The following is a 21,533-nucleotide window of genomic DNA, read 5'->3' as shown; positions in this document are numbered from 1 at the left end:
ACAGGATTCCACAACAATTAATTACACTTCAACTGCCAAAGAGACAAATACTGCACAATCCACTGCTCAAATAGAAGAAACATATAGTATTACTGGAACCACAGAAAAAATACATACAACATTGCAATCAACAAGCTTTGAAGGATCCATATCTACTACAGCAGAAATTACAAGTTTAACACTACCCTCCACTAATACTGAGGGACAGGATTCCACAACAAGAGATTACTCTTCATCTGCAATAGAGATATCTCCTGCACAATCCACTACTCATATAGAAGAAACATCTTATAGTATTTCTGGAACAACAGATGAACAACATACAGCATTGAAAACAACAAACGTTGAAGGATCCACATCTGTGATCGAAAAAATTACAAGTTTAGTAGAAACCTCAACAATTTCTGTGGGACAGGATTCCACAACAATTGATTACTCTTCAACTGCCAAAGAGGCAACTACTGCACAATCCACTGCTCAAACAGAAGAAACATATAGTATTACTGGAACCACAAAAGAACAACATACAACATTGCAATCAACAAGCTTTGAAGGATCCATATCTACTTCAGCAGAAATTACAAGTTTAGTACGAACCGCCACTAATACTGAGGGAGAGGATTCCACAACAAGAGATATCTCTTCAACTGTAATAGAGACATCTCCTGCACAATCCTCTACTCATATAGAAGAAACAACATACAGTATTTCTGAAACAACAGATGAACAACATACAGCATTGAAAACAACAAACGTTGAAGGATCCACATTTGTGACAAAAGAAATGACAAGTTTAGTACAAACCTCCACAATTTCTGTGGGACAGGATTCCACAACAATTGATTACTCTTCAACTGCCAAAGAGACAACCACTGCACAATCCACTGCTCAAACAGAAGAAACATCAAGTATTACTGGAACCACAGAAGAACAACATACAACATTACAAACAACAAGCTTTGATGGATCCATATCTACAACAGTAGAAATTACAAGTTTAGTACTACCCTCCACTAATACCAAGGGACAGGAATCCACAACAAGAGATTACTCTTCAACGGCAATAGAGACATCTCCTGCACAATCTACTACTCATATAGAAGAAACAACATCTAGTATTTCTGGAACAACAGAAGAACAACATACAGCATTGAAAACAACAAACGTTGAAGGATCCACATCTGTGACCGAAAAAATTACAAGTTTAGTAGAAACCTCCACAATTTCTGTGGGACAGGATTACACAACAATTGATTACTCTTCAACTGCCAAAGAGGCAACTACTGCACAATCGACTGCTCAAACAGAAAAAACATATAGTATTACTGGAACCACAGAAGAACAATATACAACATTGCAATCAACAAGCTTTGAAGGATCCATATCTACTACAGCAGAAATTACAAGTTTAGTACTACCCTCCACTAATGCTGAGGGACAGGATTCCATAACAAGAGATTACTCTTCAACTGCAATAGAGACATCTCCTGCACAATCCACTACTCATATAGAAAAAACAACATCTAGTATTTCTGGAACAACAGATGAACAACATACAGCATTGAAAACAACAAACGTTGAAGGATCCACCTCTGTGACAGGAGAAATGACAAGTTTAGTACAAACCTCCACAATTTCTGTGGGACAGGATTCCACAACAATCGATTACTCTTCAACTGCCAAAGAGACAACTACTGCACAATTCACTGCTCAAACAGAAGAAACATATAGTATTACTGGAACCACAGAAGAACAACATACAACATTACAAACAACAAGCTTTGATGGATCCATATCTACTACAGCAGAAATTACAAGTTTTGTACTACCCTCCACTAATACTGAGGGACAGTTTTCCACAACAAGAGATTACTCTTCAAATGCAATAGAGACATCTCCTGCACAATCTACTACTCATATAGAAGAAACAACATCTAGTATTTCTGGAACAACAGATGAACAACATACAGCATTGAAAACAACAAACGTTGAAGGATCCACATCTGTGACAGAAGAAATGACAAGTTTAGTAGAAACCTCCACAATTTCTGTGGGACAGGATTCCACAATTGATTACTCTTCAACTGCAAAAGAGACAACAACTGCACAATCCACTGCTCAAACAGAAGAAACATCTAGTATTACTGGAACCACAAAAGAACAACATACAACATTGCAATCAACAAGCTTTGAAGGATCCATATCTACTTCAGCAGAAATTACAAGTTTAGTACGAACCGCCACTAATACTGAGGGAGAGGATTCCACAACAAGAGATATCTCTTCAACTGTAATAGAGACATCTCCTGCACAATCCTCTACTCATATAGAAGAAACAACATACAGTATTTCTGAAACAACAGATGAACAACATACAGCATTGAAAACAACAAACGTTGAAGGATCCACATTTGTGACAAAAGAAATGACAAGTTTAGTACAAACCTCCACAATTTCTGTGGGACAGGATTCCACAACAATTGATTACTCTTCAACTGCCAAAGAGACAACCACTGCACAATCCACTGCTCAAACAGAAGAAACATCAAGTATTACTGGAACCACAGAAGAACAACATACAACATTACAAACAACAAGCTTTGATGGATCCATATCTACAACAGTAGAAATTACAAGTTTAGTACTACCCTCCACTAATACCAAGGGACAGGAATCCACAACAAGAGATTACTCTTCAACGGCAATAGAGACATCTCCTGCACAATCTACTACTCATATAGAAGAAACAACATCTAGTATTTCTGGAACAACAGAAGAACAACATACAGCATTGAAAACAACAAACGTTGAAGGATCCACATCTGTGACCGAAAAAATTACAAGTTTAGTAGAAACCTCCACAATTTCTGTGGGACAGGATTCCACAACAATCGATTACTCTTCAACTGCCAAAGAGACAACTACTGCACAATTCACTGCTCAAACAGAAGAAACATATAGTATTACTGGAACCACAGAAGAACAACATACAACATTACAAACAACAAGCTTTGATGGATCCATATCTACTACAGCAGAAATTACAAGTTTTGTACTACCCTCCACTAATACTGAGGGACAGTTTTCCACAACAAGAGATTACTCTTCAAATGCAATAGAGACATCTCCTGCACAATCTACTACTCATATAGAAGAAACAACATCTAGTATTTCTGGAACAACAGATGAACAACATACAGCATTGAAAACAACAAACGTTGAAGGATCCACATCTGTGACAGAAGAAATGACAAGTTTAGTAGAAACCTCCACAATTTCTGTGGGACAGGATTCCACAATTGATTACTCTTCAACTGCAAAAGAGACAACAACTGCACAATCCACTGCTCAAACAGAAGAAACATCTAGTATTACTGGAACCACAGAAGAACAACATACACCATTACAAACAACAAGCTTTGAAGGATCCATATCTACTACAGCAGAAATTACAAGTTTAGTACAAACCTCCACTAATACTGAGGGACAGGATTCCACAACAAGAGATTACTCTTCAACTGCAATAGAGACATCTCCTGCACAATCTACTACTCATATAGAAGAAACAACATATAGTATTTCTGGAACAACAGAAGAACAACATACAGCATTGAAAACAACAAACGTTGAAGGATCCACATCTGTGACAGAAGAAATGACAAGTGTAGTGGAAACCTCCACAATTTCTGTGGGACAGGATTCCACAACAATTGATTACTCTTCAACTGCCAAAGAGACAGCTACTGCAAAATCCACTGCTCAAACAGAAGAAACATATAGTATTACTGGAACCACAGAAGAACAACATACAACATTAGAAACAACAAGCTTTGATGGATCCATATCTACTAAAGCAGAAATTACAAGTTTAGTACTACCCTCCACTAATACTAAGGGACAGGATTCCACAACAAGAGATTACTCTTTAACTGCAATAGAGACATCTCCTGCACAATCCACTACTCATATAGAAGAAACAACATATAGTATTTCTGGAACAACAGATGAACAACATACAGCATTGAAAACAACAAATGTTGAAGGATCCACATCTGTGACAGGAGAAATGACAAGTTTAGTACAAACCTCCACAATTTCTGTGGGACAGGATTCCACAACAATCGATTACTCTTCAACTGCCGAAGAGGCAACTACTGCACAATCCACTGCTCAAACAGAAGAAACATATAGTATTACTGGAACCACAAAAGAACAACATACAACATTGCAATCAACAAGCTTTGAAGGATCCATATCTACTTCAGCAGAAATTACAAGTTTAGTACGAACCGCCACTAATACTGAGGGAGAGGATTCCACAACAAGAGATATCTCTTCAACTGTAATAGAGACATCTCCTGCACAATCCTCTACTCATATAGAAGAAACAACATATAGTATTTCTGAAACAACAGATGAACAACATACAGCATTGAAAACAACAAACGTTGAAGGATCCACATTTGTGACAAAAGAAATGACAAGTTTAGTACAAACCTCCACAATTTCTGTGGGACAGGATTCCACAACAATTGATTACTCTTCAACTGCCAAAGAGACAACCACTGCACAATACACTGCTCAAACAGAAGAAACATCTAGTATTACTGGAACCACAGAAGAACAACATACAACATTACAAACAACAAGCTTTGATGGATCCATATCTACAACAGTAGAAATTACAAGTTTAGTACTACACTCCACTAATGCTGAGGGACAGGATTCCATAACAAGAGATTACTCTTCAACTGCAATAGAGACATCTCCTGCACAATCCACTACTCATATAGAAAAAACAACATCTAGTATTTCTGGAACAACAGATGAACAACATACAGCATTGAGAACAACAAACGTTGAAGGATCCACATCTGTGACAGGAGAAATGACAAGTTTAGTACAAACCTCCACAATTTCTGTGGGACAGGATTCCACAACAATCGATTACTCTTCAACTGCAATAGAGACATCTCCTGCACAATCCACTACTCATATAAAAGAAACAACATCTAGTATTTCTGGAACAACAGATGAACAACAAACAGCATTGAAAACAACAAACGTTGAAGGATCCACCTCTGTGACAGGAGAAATGACAAGTTTAGTACAAACCTCCACAATTTCTGTGGGACAGGATTCCACAACAAGAGATTACTCTTCAACTGCCAAAGAGACAACTACTGCACAATCCACTGCTCAAACAAAAGAAACATCTAGTATTACTGGAACCACAGAAGAACAACATACAACATTACAAACAACCAGCTTTGATGGATCCATATCTACTACAGCAGAAATTACAAGTTTAGTACTACCCTCCACTAATACCGAGGGACAGGAATCCACAACAAGAGATTACTCTTCAACTGCAATAGAGACATCTCCTGCACAATCCACTACTCATATAGAAGAAACAACATCTAGTATTTCTGGAACAACAGAAGAACAACATACAGCATTTAAAACAACAAACGTTAAAGGATCCACATTTGTGACAGAAGAAATGACAAGTTTAGTACAAACCTCTATAATTTCTGTGGGACAGGATTTCACAACAATTGATTACTCTTCAACTGCCAACGAGACAACTACTGCAGAATCCACTGTTAAAACAGAAGAAACATATAGTATTACTGGAACCACAGAAGAACAACATACAACATTACAAACAACAAGCTTTGAAGGATCCATATCTACTACAGCAGAAATTACAAGATTTCTACTACCCTCCACTAATACTGAGGGACAGTTTTCCACAACAAGAGATTACTCTTCAACTGCAATAGAGACATCTCCAGCACAATCTACTACTCATATAGAAGAAACAACATCTAGTATTTCTGGAACAACAGATGAACGACATACAGCATTGAAAACAACAAACATTGAAGGATCCACATCTGTGACAGAAAAAATGACAAGTTTAGTAGAAACCTCCACAATTTCTGTGGGACAGGATTCCACAACAATTGATTACTCTTCAACTGCAAAAGAGACAACAACTGCACAATCCACTGCTCAAACAGAAGAAACATATAGTATTACTGGAACCACAGAAGAACAACATACAACATTAGAAACAACAAGCTTTGATGGATCCATATCTACTACAGCAGAAATTACAAGTTTAGTACAAACCTCCACTAATACTGAGGGACTGGATTCCACAACAAGAGATTACTCTTCAACTGCAATAGAGACATCTCCTGCACAATCTACTACTTATATAGAAGAAACAACATATAGTATTTCTGGAACAACAGAAGAACAACATACAGCATTGAAAACAACAAACGTTGAAGGATCCACATCTGTGACAGAAGAAATGACAAGTGTAGTGGAAACCTCCACAATTTCTGTGGGACAGGATTCCACAACAATTGATTACTCTTCAACTGCCAAAGAGACAGCTACTGCACAATCCACTGCTCAAACAGAAGAAACATATAGTATTACTGGAACCACAGAAGAACAACATACAACATTAGAAACAACAAGCTTTGATGGATCCATATCTACTAAAGCAGAAATTACAAGTTTAGTACTACCCTCCACTAATACTGAGGGACAGTTTTCCACAACAAGAGATTACTCTTCAACTGCAATAGAGACATCTCCAGCACAATCTACTACTCATATAGAAGAAACAACATCTAGTATTTCTGGAACAACAGATGAACAACATACAGCATTGAAAACAACAAACGTTGAAGGATCCACATCTGTGACCGAAGAAATGACAAGTTTAGTACAAACCTCCACAATTTCTGTGGGACAGGATTCCACAACAATTGATTACTCTTCAACTGCCAAAGAGGCAACTACTGCACAATCCACTGCTCAAACAGAAAAAACATCTAGTATTACTGGAACCACAGAAGAACAATATACAACATTGCAATCAACAAGCTTTGAAGGATCCATATCTACTACAGCAGAAATTACAGGTTTAAAACTACCCTCCACTAATACTGAGGGACAGGATTCCACAACAAGAGATTACTCTTCAACTGCAATAGAGATATCTCCTGCACAATCCACTACTCATATAGAAGAAACATCTTATAGTATTTCGGGAACAACAGATGAACAACATACAGCATTGAAAACAACAAACTTTGAAGGATCCACATCTGTGACAGAAGAAATGACAAGTTTAGTACAAACCTCCACAATTTCTGTGGGACAGGAGTCCACAACAAGAGATTACTCTTCAACTGCAATAGAGAAATCTCCTGCACAATCTATTACTCATATAGTAGAAACAACATCTAGTATTTCTGGAACAACAGATGAACAACAAACAGCATTGAAAACAACAAACGTTGAAGGATCCACATCTGTGACAGAAGAAATGACAAGTTTAGTACAAACCTCCACAATTTCTGTGGGACAGGATTCCACAACAATTAATTACACTTCAACTGCCAAAGAGACAAATACTGCACAATCCACTGATCAAATAGAAGAAACATATAGTATTACTGGAACCACAGAAAAAATACATACAACATTGCAATCAACAAGCTTTGAAGGATCCATATCTACTACAGCAGAAATTACAAGTTTAACACTACCCTCCACTAATACTGAGGGACAGGATTCCACAACAAGAGATTACTCTTCATCTGCAATAGAGATATCTCCTGCACAATCCACTACTCATATAGAAGAAACATCTTATAGTATTTCTGGAACAACAGATGAACAACATACAGCATTGAAAACAACAAACGTTGAAGGATCCACATCTGTGATCGAAAAAATTACAAGTTTAGTAGAAACCTCAACAATTTCTGTGGGACAGGATTCCACAACAATTGATTACTCTTCAACTGCCAAAGAGGCAACTACTGCACAATCCACTGCTCAAACAGAAGAAACATATAGTATTACTGGAACCACAAAAGAACAACATACAACATTGCAATCAACAAGCTTTGAAGGATCCATATCTACTTCAGCAGAAATTACAAGTTTAGTACGAACCGCCACTAATACTGAGGGAGAGGATTCCACAACAAGAGATATCTCTTCAACTGTAATAGAGACATCTCCTGCACAATCCTCTACTCATATAGAAGAAACAACATACAGTATTTCTGAAACAACAGATGAACAACATACAGCATTGAAAACAACAAACGTTGAAGGATCCACATTTGTGACAAAAGAAATGACAAGTTTAGTACAAACCTCCACAATTTCTGTGGGACAGGATTCCACAACAATTGATTACTCTTCAACTGCCAAAGAGACAACCACTGCACAATCCACTGCTCAAACAGAAGAAACATCAAGTATTACTGGAACCACAGAAGAACAACATACAACATTACAAACAACAAGCTTTGATGGATCCATATCTACAACAGTAGAAATTACAAGTTTAGTACTACCCTCCACTAATACCAAGGGACAGGAATCCACAACAAGAGATTACTCTTCAACGGCAATAGAGACATCTCCTGCACAATCTACTACTCATATAGAAGAAACAACATCTAGTATTTCTGGAACAACAGAAGAACAACATACAGCATTGAAAACAACAAACGTTGAAGGATCCACATCTGTGACCGAAAAAATTACAAGTTTAGTAGAAACCTCCACAATTTCTGTGGGACAGGATTACACAACAATTGATTACTCTTCAACTGCCAAAGAGGCAACTACTGCACAATCGACTGCTCAAACAGAAAAAACATATAGTATTACTGGAACCACAGAAGAACAATATACAACATTGCAATCAACAAGCTTTGAAGGATCCATATCTACTACAGCAGAAATTACAAGTTTAGTACTACCCTCCACTAATGCTGAGGGACAGGATTCCATAACAAGAGATTACTCTTCAACTGCAATAGAGACATCTCCTGCACAATCCACTACTCATATAGAAAAAACAACATCTAGTATTTCTGGAACAACAGATGAACAACATACAGCATTGAAAACAACAAACGTTGAAGGATCCACCTCTGTGACAGGAGAAATGACAAGTTTAGTACAAACCTCCACAATTTCTGTGGGACAGGATTCCACAACAATCGATTACTCTTCAACTGCCAAAGAGACAACTACTGCACAATTCACTGCTCAAACAGAAGAAACATATAGTATTACTGGAACCACAGAAGAACAACATACAACATTACAAACAACAAGCTTTGATGGATCCATATCTACTACAGCAGAAATTACAAGTTTTGTACTACCCTCCACTAATACTGAGGGACAGTTTTCCACAACAAGAGATTACTCTTCAAATGCAATAGAGACATCTCCTGCACAATCTACTACTCATATAGAAGAAACAACATCTAGTATTTCTGGAACAACAGATGAACAACATACAGCATTGAAAACAACAAACGTTGAAGGATCCACATCTGTGACAGAAGAAATGACAAGTTTAGTAGAAACCTCCACAATTTCTGTGGGACAGGATTCCACAATTGATTACTCTTCAACTGCAAAAGAGACAACAACTGCACAATCCACTGCTCAAACAGAAGAAACATCTAGTATTACTGGAACCACAAAAGAACAACATACAACATTGCAATCAACAAGCTTTGAAGGATCCATATCTACTTCAGCAGAAATTACAAGTTTAGTACGAACCGCCACTAATACTGAGGGAGAGGATTCCACAACAAGAGATATCTCTTCAACTGTAATAGAGACATCTCCTGCACAATCCTCTACTCATATAGAAGAAACAACATACAGTATTTCTGAAACAACAGATGAACAACATACAGCATTGAAAACAACAAACGTTGAAGGATCCACATTTGTGACAAAAGAAATGACAAGTTTAGTACAAACCTCCACAATTTCTGTGGGACAGGATTCCACAACAATTGATTACTCTTCAACTGCCAAAGAGACAACCACTGCACAATCCACTGCTCAAACAGAAGAAACATCAAGTATTACTGGAACCACAGAAGAACAACATACAACATTACAAACAACAAGCTTTGATGGATCCATATCTACAACAGTAGAAATTACAAGTTTAGTACTACCCTCCACTAATACCAAGGGACAGGAATCCACAACAAGAGATTACTCTTCAACGGCAATAGAGACATCTCCTGCACAATCTACTACTCATATAGAAGAAACAACATCTAGTATTTCTGGAACAACAGAAGAACAACATACAGCATTGAAAACAACAAACGTTGAAGGATCCACATCTGTGACCGAAAAAATTACAAGTTTAGTAGAAACCTCCACAATTTCTGTGGGACAGGATTCCACAACAATCGATTACTCTTCAACTGCCAAAGAGACAACTACTGCACAATTCACTGCTCAAACAGAAGAAACATATAGTATTACTGGAACCACAGAAGAACAACATACAACATTACAAACAACAAGCTTTGATGGATCCATATCTACTACAGCAGAAATTACAAGTTTTGTACTACCCTCCACTAATACTGAGGGACAGTTTTCCACAACAAGAGATTACTCTTCAAATGCAATAGAGACATCTCCTGCACAATCTACTACTCATATAGAAGAAACAACATCTAGTATTTCTGGAACAACAGATGAACAACATACAGCATTGAAAACAACAAACGTTGAAGGATCCACATCTGTGACAGAAGAAATGACAAGTTTAGTAGAAACCTCCACAATTTCTGTGGGACAGGATTTCACAATTGATTACTCTTCAACTGCAAAAGAGACAACAACTGCACAATCCACTGCTCAAACAGAAGAAACATCTAGTATTACTGGAACCACAGAAGAACAACATACACCATTACAAACAACAAGCTTTGAAGGATCCATATCTACTACAGCAGAAATTACAAGTTTAGTACAAACCTCCACTAATACTGAGGGACAGGATTCCACAACAAGAGATTACTCTTCAACTGCAATAGAGACATCTCCTGCACAATCTACTACTCATATAGAAGAAACAACATATAGTATTTCTGGAACAACAGAAGAACAACATACAGCATTGAAAACAACAAACGTTGAAGGATCCACATCTGTGACAGAAGAAATGACAAGTGTAGTGGAAACCTCCACAATTTCTGTGGGACAGGATTCCACAACAATTGATTACTCTTCAACTGCCAAAGAGACAGCTACTGCAAAATCCACTGCTCAAACAGAAGAAACATATAGTATTACTGGAACCACAGAAGAACAACATACAACATTAGAAACAACAAGCTTTGATGGATCCATATCTACTAAAGCAGAAATTACAAGTTTAGTACTACCCTCCACTAATACTAAGGGACAGGATTCCACAACAAGAGATTACTCTTTAACTGCAATAGAGACATCTCCTGCACAATCCACTACTCATATAGAAGAAACAACATATAGTATTTCTGGAACAACAGATGAACAACATACAGCATTGAAAACAACAAATGTTGAAGGATCCACATCTGTGACAGGAGAAATGACAAGTTTAGTACAAACCTCCACAATTTCTGTGGGACAGGATTCCACAACAATCGATTACTCTTCAACTGCCGAAGAGGCAACTACTGCACAATCCACTGCTCAAACAGAAGAAACATATAGTATTACTGGAACCACAAAAGAACAACATACAACATTGCAATCAACAAGCTTTGAAGGATCCATATCTACTTCAGCAGAAATTACAAGTTTAGTACGAACCGCCACTAATACTGAGGGAGAGGATTCCACAACAAGAGATATCTCTTCAACTGTAATAGAGACATCTCCTGCACAATCCTCTACTCATATAGAAGAAACAACATATAGTATTTCTGAAACAACAGATGAACAACATACAGCATTGAAAACAACAAACGTTGAAGGATCCACATTTGTGACAAAAGAAATGACAAGTTTAGTACAAACCTCCACAATTTCTGTGGGACAGGATTCCACAACAATTGATTACTCTTCAACTGCCAAAGAGACAACCACTGCACAATACACTGCTCAAACAGAAGAAACATCTAGTATTACTGGAACCACAGAAGAACAACATACAACATTACAAACAACAAGCTTTGATGGATCCATATCTACAACAGTAGAAATTACAAGTTTAGTACTACACTCCACTAATGCTGAGGGACAGGATTCCATAACAAGAGATTACTCTTCAACTGCAATAGAGACATCTCCTGCACAATCCACTACTCATATAGAAAAAACAACATCTAGTATTTCTGGAACAACAGATGAACAACATACAGCATTGAGAACAACAAACGTTGAAGGATCCACATCTGTGACAGGAGAAATGACAAGTTTAGTACAAACCTCCACAATTTCTGTGGGACAGGATTCCACAACAATCGATTACTCTTCAACTGCAATAGAGACATCTCCTGCACAATCCACTACTCATATAAAAGAAACAACATCTAGTATTTCTGGAACAACAGATGAACAACAAACAGCATTGAAAACAACAAACGTTGAAGGATCCACCTCTGTGACAGGAGAAATGACAAGTTTAGTACAAACCTCCACAATTTCTGTGGGACAGGATTCCACAACAAGAGATTATTCTTCAACTGCAATAGAGACATCTCCTGCACAATCTACTACTCATATAGAAGAAACAACATCTAGTATTTCTGGAACAACAGATGAACAACATACAGCATTGAAAACAACAAAAGTTGAAGGATCCACATCTGTGACAGAAGAAATGACAAGTTTAGTAGAAACCTCCACAATTTCTGTGGGACAGGATTCCACAACAATTGATTACTCTTCAACTGCAAAAGAGACAACTACTGCACAATCCAGTGCTCAAACAGAAGAAACATCTAGTATTACTGGAAACACAGAAGAACAACATACAACATTGCAAACAACAAGCTTTGAAGGATCCATATCTACTACAGCAAAAATTACAAGTTTAGTACAAACCGCCACTAATACTGAGGGACAGTTTTCCACAACAAGAGATTACTCTTCAACTGCAATAGAGACATCTCCTGCACAATCCACTACTCATATAGAAAAAACAACATCTAGTATTTCTGGAACAACAGATGAACAACATACAGCATTGAAAACAACAAACGTTGAAGGATCCACCTCTGTGACAGGAGAAATGACAAGTTTAGTACAAACCTCCACAATTTCTGTGGGACAGGATTCCACAACAATCGATTACTCTTCAACTGCCAAAGAGACAACTACTGCACAATTCACTGCTCAAACAGAAGAAACATATAGTATTACTGGAACCACAGAAGAACAACATACAACATTACAAACAACAAGCTTTGATGGATCCATATCTACTACAGCAGAAATTACAAGTTTTGTACTACCCTCCACTAATACTGAGGGACAGTTTTCCACAACAAGAGATTACTCTTCAAATGCAATAGAGACATCTCCTGCACAATCTACTACTCATATAGAAGAAACAACATCTAGTATTTCTGGAACAACAGATGAACAACATACAGCATTGAAAACAACAAACGTTGAAGGATCCACATCTGTGACAGAAGAAATGACAAGTTTAGTAGAAACCTCCACAATTTCTGTGGGACAGGATTCCACAATTGATTACTCTTCAACTGCAAAAGAGACAACAACTGCACAATCCACTGCTCAAACAGAAGAAACATCTAGTATTACTGGAACCACAGAAGAACAACATACACCATTACAAACAACAAGCTTTGAAGGATCCATATCTACTACAGCAGAAATTACAAGTTTAGTACAAACCTCCACTAATACTGAGGGACAGGATTCCACAACAAGAGATTACTCTTCAACTGCAATAGAGACATCTCCTGCACAATCTACTACTCATATAGAAGAAACAACATATAGTATTTCTGGAACAACAGAAGAACAACATACAGCATTGAAAACAACAAACGTTGAAGGATCCACATCTGTGACAGAAGAAATGACAAGTGTAGTGGAAACCTCCACAATTTCTGTGGGACAGGATTCCACAACAATTGATTACTCTTCAACTGCCAAAGAGACAGCTACTGCAAAATCCACTGCTCAAACAGAAGAAACATATAGTATTACTGGAACCACAGAAGAACAACATACAACATTACAAACAACAAGCTTTGATGGATCCATATCTACTAAAGCAGAAATTACAAGTTTAGTACTACCCTCCACTAATACTAAGGGACAGGATTCCACAACAAGAGATTACTCTTTAACTGCAATAGAGACATCTCCTGCACAATCCACTACTCATATAGAAGAAACAACATCTAGTATTTCTGGAACAACAGATGAACAACATACAGCATTGAAAACAACAAACGTTGAAGGATCCACATCTGTGACAGGAGAAATGACAAGTTTAGTACAAACCTCCACAATTTCTGTGGGACAGGATTCCACAACAATCGATTACTCTTCAACTGCCGAAGAGGCAACTACTGCACAATCCACTGCTCAAACAGAAGAAACATATAGTATTACTGGAACCACAAAAGAACAACATACAACATTGCAATCAACAAGCTTTGAAGGATCCATATCTACTTCAGCAGAAATTACAAGTTTAGTACGAACCGCCACTAATACTGAGGGAGAGGATTCCACAACAAGAGATATCTCTTCAACTGTAATAGAGACATCTCCTGCACAATCCTCTACTCATATAGAAGAAACAACATATAGTATTTCTGAAACAACAGATGAACAACATACAGCATTGAAAACAACAAACGTTGAAGGATCCACATTTGTGACAAAAGAAATGACAAGTTTAGTACAAACCTCCACAATTTCTGTGGGACAGGATTCCACAACAATTGATTACTCTTCAACTGCCAAAGAGACAACCACTGCACAATACACTGCTCAAACAGAAGAAACATCTAGTATTACTGGAACCACAGAAGAACAACATACAACATTACAAACAACAAGCTTTGATGGATCCATATCTACAACAGTAGAAATTACAAGTTTAGTACTACACTCCACTAATGCTGAGGGACAGGATTCCATAACAAGAGATTACTCTTCAACTGCAATAGAGACATCTCCTGCACAATCCACTACTCATATAGAAAAAACAACATCTAGTATTTCTGGAACAACAGATGAACAACATACAGCATTGAGAACAACAAACGTTGAAGGATCCACATCTGTGACAGGAGAAATGACAAGTTTAGTACAAACCTCCACAATTTCTGTGGGACAGGATTCCACAACAATCGATTACTCTTCAACTGCAATAGAGACATCTCCTGCACAATCCACTACTCATATAGAAGAAACAACATCTAGTATTTCTGGAACAACAGATGAACAACATACAGCATTGAAAACAACAAAAGTTGAAGGATCCACATCTGTGACAGAAGAAATGACAAGTTTAGTAGAAACCTCCACAATTTCTGTGGGACAGGATTCCACAACAATTGATTACTCTTCAACTGCAAAAGAGACAACTACTGCACAATCCAGTGCTCAAACAGAAGAAACATCTAGTATTACTGGAAACACAGAAGAACAACATACAACATTGCAAACAACAAGCTTTGAAGGATCCATATCTACTACAGCAGAAATTACAAGTTTTGTACTACCCTCCACTAATACTGAGGGACAGTTTTCCACAACAAGAGATTACTCTTCAAATGCAATAGAGACATCTCCTGCACAATCTACTACTCATATAGAAGAAACAACATCTAGTATTTCTGGAACAACAGATGAACAACATACAGCATTGAAAACAACAAACGTTGAAGGATCCACATCTGTGACAGAAGAAATGACAAGTTTAGTAGAAACCTCCACAATTTCTGTGGGACAGGATTCCACAATTGATTACTCTTCAACTGCAAAAGAGACAACAACTGCACAATCCACTGCTCAAACAGAAGAAACATCTAGTATTACTGGAACCACAGAAGAACAACATACACCATTACAAACAACAAGCTTTGAAGGATCCATATCTACTACAGCAGAAATTACAAGTTTAGTACAAACCTCCACTAATACTGAGGGACAGGATTCCACAACAAGAGATTACTCTTCAACTGCAATAGAGACATCTCCTGCACAATCTACTACTCATATAGAAGAAACAACATATAGTATTTCTGGAACAACAGAAGAACAACATACAGCATTGAAAACAACAAACGTTGAAGGATCCACATCTGTGACAGAAGAAATGACAAGTGTAGTGGAAACCTCCACAATTTCTGTGGGACAGGATTCCACAACAATTGATTACTCTTCAACTGCCAAAGAGACAGCTACTGCAAAATCCACTGCTCAAACAGAAGAAACATATAGTATTACTGGAACCACAGAAGAACAACATACAACATTACAAACAACAAGCTTTGATGGATCCATATCTACTAAAGCAGAAATTACAAGTTTAGTACTACCCTCCACTAATACTAAGGGACAGGATTCCACAACAAGAGATTACTCTTTAACTGCAATAGAGACATCTCCTGCACAATCCACTACTCATATAGAAGAAACAACATCTAGTATTTCTGGAACAACAGATGAACAACATACAGCATTGAAAACAACAAACGTTGAAGGATCCACATCTGTGACAGGAGAAATGACAAGTTTAGTACAAACCTCCACAATTTCTGTGGGACAGGATTCCACAACAATCGATTACTCTTCAACTGCCGAAGAGGCAACTACTGCACAATCCACTGCTCAAACAGAAGAAACATATAGTATTACTGGAACCACAAAAGAACAACATACAACATTGCAATCAACAAGCTTTGAAGGATCCATATCTACTTCAGCAGAAATTACAAGTTTAGTACGAACCGCCACTAATACTGAGGGAGAGGATTCCACAACAAGAGATATCTCTTCAACTGTAATAGAGACATCTCCTGCACAATCCTCTACTCATATAGAAGAAACAACTTATAGTATTTCTGAAACAACAGATGAACAACATACAGCATTGAAAACAACAAACGTTGAAGGATCCACATTTGTGACAAAAGAAATGACAAGTTTAGTACAAACCTCCACAATTTCTGTGGGACAGGATTCCACAACAATTGATTACTCTTCAACTGCCAAAGAGACAACCACTGCACAATACACTGCTCAAACAGCAGAAACATCTAGTATTACTGGAACCACAGAAGAACAACATACAACATTACAAACAACAAGCTTTGATGGATCCATATCTACAACAGTAGAAATTACAAGTTTAGTACTACACTCCACTAATGCTGAGGGACAGGATTCCATAACAAGAGATTACTCTTCAACTGCAATAGAGACATCTCCTGCACAATCCACTACTCATATAGAAAAAACAACATCTAGTATTTCTGGAACAACAGATGAACAACATACAGCATTGAGAACAACAAACGTTGAAGGATCCACATCTGTGACAGGAGAAATGACAAGTTTAGTACAAACCTCCACAATTTCTGTGGGACAGGATTCCACAACAATCGATTACTCTTCAACTGCAATAGAGACATCTCCTGCACAATCCACTACTCATATAGAAGAAACAACATCTAGTATTTCTGGAACAACAGATGAACAACAAACAGCATTGAAAACAACAAACGTTGAAGGATCCACATCTGTGACAGGAGAAATGACAAGTTTAGTACAAACCTCCACAATTTCTGTGGGACAGGATTCCACAACAAGAGATTATTCTTCAACTGCAATAGAGACATCTCCTGCACAATCTACTACTCATATAGAAGAAACAACATCTAGTATTTCTGGAACAACAGATGAACAACATACAGCATTGAAAACAACAAAAGTTGAAGGATCCACATCTGTGACAGAAGAAATGACAAGTTTAGTAGAAACCTCCACAATTTCTGTGGGACAGGATTCCACAACAATTGATTACTCTTCAACTGCAAAAGAGACAACTACTGCACAATCCAGTGCTCAAACAGAAGAAACATCTAGTATTACTGGAAACACAGAAGAACAACATACAACATTGCAAACAACAAGCTTTGAAGGATCCATATCTACTACAGCAAAAATTACAAGTTTAGTACAAACCGCCACTAATACTGAGGGACAGTTTTCCACAACAAGAGATTACTCTTCAACTGCAATAGAGACATCTCCTGCACAATCTACTACTCATATAGAAGAAACAACATCTAGTATTTCTGGAACAACAGATGAACGACATACAGCATTGAAAACAACAAACATTGAGGGATCCACATCTGTGACAGAAGAAATGACAAGTGTAGTGGAAACCTCCACAATTTCTGTGGGACAGGATTCCACAACAATTGATTACTCTTCAACTGCCAAAGAGACAGCTATTGCACAATCCAGTGCTCAAACAGAAGAAACATCTAGTATTACTGGAACCACAGAAGAACAACATACACCGTTACAAACAACCAGCTTTGAAGGATCCATATCTACTACAGCAGAAATTACAAGTTTAGTACAAATCTCCACTAATACTGAGGGACAGGATTCCACAACAAGAGATTACTCTTCAACTGCAATAGAGACATCTCCTGCACAATCTACTACTTATATAGAAGAAACAACATATAGTATTTCTGGAACAACAGAAGAACAACATACAGCATTGAAAACAACAAACGTTGAAGGATCCACATCTGTGACAAAAGAAATGACAAGTTTAGTACAAACCTCCACAATTTCTGTGGGACAGGATTCCACAACAATTGATTACTCTTCAACTGCCAAAGAGACAACCACTGCACAATCCACTGCTCAAACAGAAGAAACATCAAGTATTACTGGAACCACAGAAGAACAACATACAACATTACAAACAACAAGCTTTGATGGATCCATATCTACAACAGTAGAAATTACAAGTTTAGTACTACCCTCCACTAATACCAAGGGACAGGAATCCACAACAAGAGATTACTCTTCAACGGCAATAGAGACATCTCCTGCACAATCTACTACTCATATAGAAGAAACAACATCTAGTATTTCTGGAACAACAGAAGAACAACATACAGCATTGAAAACAACAAACGTTGAAGGATCCACATCTGTGACCGAAAAAATTACAAGTTTAGTAGAAACCTCCACAATTTCTGTGGGACAGGATTACACAACAATTGATTACTCTTCAACTGCCAAAGAGGCAACTACTGCACAATCGACTGCTCAAACAGAAAAAACATATAGTATTACTGGAACCACAGAAGAACAATATACAACATTGCAATCAACAAGCTTTGAAGGATCCATATCTACTACAGCAGAAATTACAAGTTTAGTACTACCCTCCACTAATGCTGAGGGACAGGATTCCATAACAAGAGATTACTCTTCAACTGCAATAGAGACATCTCCTGCACAATCCACTACTCATATAGAAAAAACAACATCTAGTATTTCTGGAACAACAGATGAACAACATACAGCATTGAAAACAACAAACGTTGAAGGATCCACCTCTGTGACAGGAGAAATGACAAGTTTAGTACAAACCTCCACAATTTCTGTGGGACACGATTCCACAACAATCGATTACTCTTCAACTGCCAAAGAGACAACTACTGCACAATTCACTGCTCAAACAGAAGAAACATATAGTATTACTGGAACCACAGAAGAACAACATACAACATTACAAACAACAAGCTTTGATGGATCCATATCTACTACAGCTGAAATTACAAGTTTTGTACTACCCTCCACTAATACTGAGGGACAGTTTTCCACAACAAGAGATTACTCTTCAAATGCAATAGAGACATCTCCTGCACAATCTACTACTCATATAGAAGAAACAACATCTAGTATTTCTGGAACAACAGATGAACAACATACAGCATTGAAAACAACAAACGTTGAAGGATCCACATCTGTGACAGAAGAAATGACAAGTTTAGTAGAAACCTCCACAATTTCTGTGGGACAGGATTCCACAATTGATTACTCTTCAACTGCAAAAGAGACAACAACTGCACAATCCACTGCTCAAACAGAAGAAACATCTAGTATTACTGGAACCACAGAAGAACAACATACACCATTACAAACAACAAGCTTTGAAGGATCCATATCTACTACAGCAGAAATTACAAGTTTAGTACAAACCTCCACTAATACTGAGGGACAGGATTCCACAACAAGAGATTACTCTTCAACTGCAATAGAGACATCTCCTGCACAATCTACTACTCATATAGAAGAAACAACATATAGTATTTCTGGAACAACAGAAGAACAACATACAGCATTGAAAACAACAAACGTTGAAGGATCCACATCTGTGACAGAAGAAATGACAAGTGTAGTGGAAACCTCCACAATTTCTGTGGGACAGGATTCCACAACAATTGATTACTCTTCAACTGCCAAAGAGACAGCTACTGCAAAATCCACTGCTCAAACAGAAGAAACATATAGTATTACTGGAACCACAGAAGAACAACATACAACATTAGAAACAACAAGCTTTGATGGATCCATATCTACTAAAGCAGAAATTACAAGTTTAGTACTACCCTCCACTAATACTAAGGGACAGGATTCCACAACAAGAGATTACTCTTTAACTGCAATAGAGACATCTCCTGCACAATCCACTACTCATATAGAAGAAACAACATCTAGTATTTCTGGAACAACAGATGAACAACATACAGCATTGAAAACAACAAACGTTGAAGGATCCACATCTGTGACAGGAGAAATGACAAGTTTAGTACAAACCTCCACAATTTCTGTGGGACAGGATTCCACAACAATCGATTACTCTTCAACTGCCGAAGAGGCAACTACTGCACAATCCACTGCTCAAACAGAAGAAACATATAGTATTACTGGAACCACAAAAGAACAACATACAACATTGCAATCAACAAGCTTTGAAGGATCCATATCTACTTCAGCAGAAATTACAAGTTTAGTACGAACCGCCACTAATACTGAGGGAGAGGATTCCACAACAAGAGATATCTCTTCAACTGTAATAGAGACATCTCCTGCACAATCCTCTACTCATATAGAAGAAACAACATATAGTATTTCTGAAACAACAGATGAACAACATACAGCATTGAAAACAACAAACGTTGAAGGATCCACATTTGTGACAAAAGAAATGACAAGTTTAGTACAAACCTCCACGAATTTCTGTGGGACAGGATTCCACAACAATTGATTACTCTTCAACTGCCAAAGAGACAACCACTGCACAATACACTGCTCAAACAGAAGAAACATCTAGTATTACTGGAACCACAGAAGAACAACATACAACATTACAAACAACAAGCTTTGATGGATCCATATCTACAACAGTAGAAATTACAAGTTTAGTACAAACCTCCACTAATACTGAGGGACAGGATTCCACAACAAGAGATTACTCTTCAACTGCAATAGAGACATCTCCTGCACAATCCACTACTCATATAGAAAAAACAACATCTAGTATTTCTGGAACAACAGATGAACAACATACAGCATTGAGAACAACAAACGTTGAAGGATCCACATCTGTGACAGGAGAAATG

The sequence above is a fragment of the Mixophyes fleayi genome, chromosome 4 (genome assembly GCF_038048845.1).
Source record: "Mixophyes fleayi isolate aMixFle1 chromosome 4, aMixFle1.hap1, whole genome shotgun sequence".
Classification (NCBI taxonomy): domain Eukaryota; kingdom Metazoa; phylum Chordata; class Amphibia; order Anura; family Limnodynastidae; genus Mixophyes; species Mixophyes fleayi.
The sequence above is the reverse complement of the archived record's forward strand: the minus strand, read 5'-3'. Positions refer to the sequence as shown.